This window comes from Miscanthus floridulus, chromosome 6 (genome assembly GCF_019320115.1).
Source record: "Miscanthus floridulus cultivar M001 chromosome 6, ASM1932011v1, whole genome shotgun sequence".
NCBI classification, from domain to species: Eukaryota; Viridiplantae; Streptophyta; class Magnoliopsida; order Poales; family Poaceae; genus Miscanthus; species Miscanthus floridulus.
The window spans coordinates 124,081,485-124,086,780 of NC_089585.1; positions in this window are offsets into that span (position 1 = coordinate 124,081,485).

Genomic DNA, 5,296 nt, shown 5'->3' on the forward strand with positions numbered 1-5,296 from the left:
GCGAATGACAATGGGGAACGGTGACAGTAGCTTGCCAGATCTACATTATAAATAACGAAGAGTTCCGTCGTTTCGTTCGCCCGAGTTTCTTGGGAGACGTGTGCACGCGCAGCGGACGGTTGTTCACACCACCTCGAGATCTATGCCAATAAACACGCCCCTTCGTTTACAGTGTACGCGCCTCTTCACTGATAAAGTCAGAGGGCTCACACTGACACACCTCAATACAGGTGTCAACCGACTGTTTGCCAAAAAAAAATAATAAGAAGAAGACAGAATGACGTACTATACCTATTTGCTTTTTTGACTAGACAGATTGGACTTGGCAGAGAATAGAGAAAAATAAATACACCAAATAATAGTACAAGCAGCGCACGTGATCGTGGATTTGCCCTGACCACTACTGTGCTCGGGAACTGCCCAGACCACTACTGTGCTCGGGCACTGCCCAGACCACTTTTGTGCTCGGGAACTGCCCAGACCACTTTTGTGCTCGGGGACTGCCCAGACTACTCTCGCGCTCGGGAACAACTCCGACCACGGTGACTGCTCCGACCACGGCTATGGCCGTGCTCGGGGACTGCTCCGACCATTGCCATACTCAGGAACTGCTATGACCACCGCTGTGCTCGGGGACTCTCCCGACCACTTCTTGGAGTTTTGCTCTCCTCGGCTACATGTGATTTGTACTCACATACAGTTGACAGACATTTATTTGGACCTTGCTACAAGGCTCATACTTCGCCTTCCAGCAAGCTCGGGGACTACGTCAGAACGATGCACCTGCCGGTGTATCTTGTTTTGCCTGTACGGCAATTGGATTGTTAACTTCAGCGGAATTCCTTTCTAGACCCTGGCACCATGTGACTGCATCACCTACTACCAGGCTCGGGGACTAAGTGGGCACACTTCACCTTGTGGTGAATGTGTTTGTTTAGATCGACCCTTGTGCTTTGATTGATTGTAAGGATTATTAATATGCTCGGGGACTGCCCCGACCACTGCTTGAATAATGGTTCTCCTTGGCTACATGTGATTTGTACTCATATACAGTTAAGAGATACTTCTTTAGACCTTGCTACAAGGCTCATACTTCGCATTCCAGCAAGCTCAGGGACTACATCGGTACGATGCACCTGCCGGTGCATCACGTTTTGCCTGTACGGCAATTCGGTTTTCGACTAAACTATGAATTCTTTTTAGACCCTGGCACCACGTGCCTACGTCACCTACTACCAGGCTCGGGGACTAAGTGGGCATACTTCACCTTGCGGTGAATGTGTTTGTTTTTTGACCCCTACGCTTCTGATGTTCAAGGACGTTATGCTTCAAGACCACTTACATTTCTTTTCAGAAATAAAAGTGGGCACACTTCTCAGGGACAGAAATCTTTTTCTTTTTTCTTAAGAGCACCATACATTCTTCGGACAACCTACTTCTCCGGTGATGACGGTCGTCGGAGGCGTCAAGCATTCAAGCCTCACTTGTTGGAGAAGGTTAAAATGGCGTGTCGCAGCATAATACATGATGCTCGGGGACTAGCTGTGGGGGTATTAACCCCTATACCCTTACGGCTAAGCTTGGGCTGGCCCGGATCGATAGGTTTGGCCCACCCGAAAGATGACGTGCGGCCCAGTTAACCTGATCAGAGTCCCGCACAAGGAATCAAGACGGATTTGGCGACCAAGCAGGATCCTGGTCGGTTAGAATAGGAATCCTTATCCGACCACATATGGCAATTGTAACTGACTAGGATTAGTTTCTAGATCTATAACCCTGCCCCCCGGACTATATAAGGCGGGCAGGGGACCCCTCTAAAAATCATCTCTCATTGATATACAGCAATACAAATCAGACGCAGGACGTAGGTATTACGCCTTCTGGGCGGCCGAACCTAGATAAAACCTCGTGTCTGTCTTGCGTCACCGTCTTGTTTGGGGCTTGCGCATCTGTCTGCCGATAAACTACTACCTTGGGCATACCCCTAGGTAGACTGCCGACCATATTTCATCGACAGTCGGCTATGGTTCCTTGGTTACGCTTGTTCTTTCTACATGTGCACGGGCTCCACGCTCGATGTTATGGACTATGGGCTAGCCGAGGCCATGGGGGGTCAGTAGCAAAACAACTGCTCGGACGCTACTATGTATATTTCCGCTATGGTTCAAACTACAAAGATTTTTCTGCTAAAATACACGCAAACTACATACACATGCACCTAAAAACATTTATCATATTCGTATGTGTTTTTACGCTTTCATGCATTCTAACTACACTGTAAAGAAATTACAAATGATGTCTACCGAGCAGATCATTGAGCTCCATCATTGCTATCAGTCTCACCAAACAGGTCTATATTGCCGGCTAGTTTCTTCGCTACGTCCTCCACTTTATCCTCTAGCTGTTGGGTCTCTGCATCGCTCAGTCCTTCAGCGAAACCACCCCCTATCGACTGAAAATCGAGGGTTGGGTAATGAGACCAAACCACCGCAAGGACATCAGTAGCGACGTCGCGATGGCATCGTGGTTGAAGCTCTTAAAGTTCTCCCATGCTGCTTTGCACCTCTGGATGACGGTGTTCGAATGTTGTCGCCTGCCGTCGGGTTGAGTAGCAGTCTCCAGGTCAACACAGTCAAGCACTGGCTTAATTGCGGTAACTACAGCGTTGAAGTTCTCCTTTTGAGTCTTGGCCTCATGCACCAGCACATCGAACTACGCCTTGGCTTTATGACGATAGCCTGCAAACGTTACAATGTTCCATCATACCAGGAAACTACTTCAACAGTAACTCCGACTAGGAGGTATTCACCTTTCAGCCCCTCGCCCAGTTTGTCTGTTCGCTTTGACTCTTTCGCTTTCTCCTGTTGGATTTGCTCGACGGTCTGGCGCAGCTGGCCGAGCTCCACATCTTGCTCTGCAAGCAAAATAGTTATCACCAAAATTACGGCCGTTCAGCAATTAAAGAGTACATTCGCCAATATAGCATACCGGATTTCTGCTCGGATACACTTTTGAGCTATTCGCATTTCTTGTCCAACTGCTCGGAGACATTATTCAGTTGCTCGGACACTGTGGCTAGCTGCTTGGATTTTTTCTGCAACTGCTCGGATGTAGCCGCCAACTTTTCGGACAGGACTCCCCTCTGATGTTCCAGGTCCCACGAGTTGGACTCTACAAGGTCTCGCTCATGCTGGGCTCTTTGGATATTTTTCTCTGAGAGGTTCATTGCCTCCCTGAGTTTCTTGTTCTCCTCGGTAAGGAGCTCCATCCTCTTTATTAGTTGGTGCCGATGCTTGGCAGTCTGGGTTATCCCCTATAGATGTACAGTGCTAATGATGAACTTCGATCTCCAATAACATGTATGAGCATATCAGTTGCAATACTCACCTCGATTTGCTTCATTACTCCGGCGACGGCGGTTTTCAATCTCTTCACCTCCCTGGTGGTGTTTTCCTCCTCGATAACCACCACCGTGTTGCCACGTTTGTGGATAATCTGGATAGACTACAATTGAGGTTTCGTGTGATCGATCTCCTCCACCTCGTCCTCTTCCACCGTGGCTTGAGGCACCATCGGGGGGCTCTGAGGATGGACAGCGGGTCCGATCATCCCTGGCAACACTTCAGGCGGTAGCATTTGCTCCTCGGCCGTCATCGGATTTGCTTCCTTGGGCTCTAGCGCGTCCCCGACAGCTGTAGCTTCCGCTCCCGAAGGCCCGATGGTTGCCGCCGTCGCCTCGGGTGTCGTCGTTGAGGCGTTTGTTGTTTGCGCTAATGGTTCGCCACTGCCAAGACCACCGGCAAAGGTGGTTGACCTATCATTCGGTTGTCGGGGGCTCGGGGACTCCGAGACGGGAGCATCCGGTGTTGCCCCCACCGCGGGTTCAGGCCTCGGTGTCGCACTGCGTCAGATCAACTCGTCAGTAGCCAAGGAATTTAAGAAACCTCAATGGTACTCAAAGACAAAGATGCTTATGGTTTGGTCTGCTGGTTCAATTTCTTGAACCGGCGGTGCCTGCCCGAACCCCCAGGCGTAGCTATTTTTTCAACTCCAGTGTTCTGGGAGGAAGGTTCCTGCTCCTCCGCAGCAGACCTCTATTCTGTTTGATGCTCTAGGATCCTCTCCGCATTCGCTTCGGGTTCACCTCCCCTTGTTGCTCGAGGACTCTGGTCATTGGCACTACTGGGGCTTCTGTCGTCTGTTGTGTGGGGATCTCCCTCGTTTGCTGCTCTGGAATTTCTTTGTCTCCCCTGGATCGATCTTCCACGCCAGCGCTATGCGGGGGCTCCTTTGTGCTCGACGGACCAGCTGCCAAAAATTCATCATCATCGGACCAGTCGAACACCACAGTCCTTCATAGTTGAGTGGTCTGATCATCGCTAAGCGCGATGCCGCCCGATTTGAGGGAAGCGACACCCGTCGTCTTTCTTTTCTTCCGAGCTATTCCTCTTCCGCTACCCTCTTCCCCCAGATTTTCTCTAAAACTGGGGACGGACTCTCTGCCGAGATGCTTACCGCCTCTTCTGCGGGCTGTGGCGGTGGCCGGGCATCTACTCCTTTTGGCCATTCACTCCTCGGCACGCCTGAGAAGTAGACTACCCTCTCCTGCGAATGGATCTTCGCATAGGTGAATTAGTTCAGATGGTCGGAAATGATGAAAGATAAAAAGCAATACAAATGTAAACCTAAGATGTTTACCTGAGGTGGTAGATTCTTGTAGTTAAAGAGTTTTGAATACCCTGACATCTTGAATGAGGCAAACAGAGCGAATAGCTCTACAACCCACTCCTCCACAACATTTCTCGATAGCATCTCCGGCCTCTCTTAGGTACCATCGGTTTCTCCCTTGAATTCAAAGGAGGGGTGGGCTCTCTCCTTGTAGGGTTGAACGTGGCGAGCTATGAAGCTCAATGCTACCATTCCATCATTGGTCTTCACACCCTGAATTATGCTAAGGAGCTCTTTTACTTGTTCCATTTCAGCGCTTCTTGGCATCTCTGACCAGCTCCTCTGGTTTTCTGGAATGTGATCGGTATCGCAGGGGATGGCCAGATGGCTCTACCTCATGTAAAACCACCTGGTGTTCTAGTTTTTCAGTGATGTGTTGAGCGGCACAGTAAGGTACTCCCCCGCCATCCCATCACATAGCTGAAGGTACACTCTGCCGACCACCTTGGAACCATGCCGCCTCTCTTCTTTAGCCAGAATAGGTAGCGAAAGAGGTTGAAGTGGGGGAGGATTCCAAGGTATGCTTCACAGAAATGGATGAAGATAGAGATGTGTAAAATGGTATTTG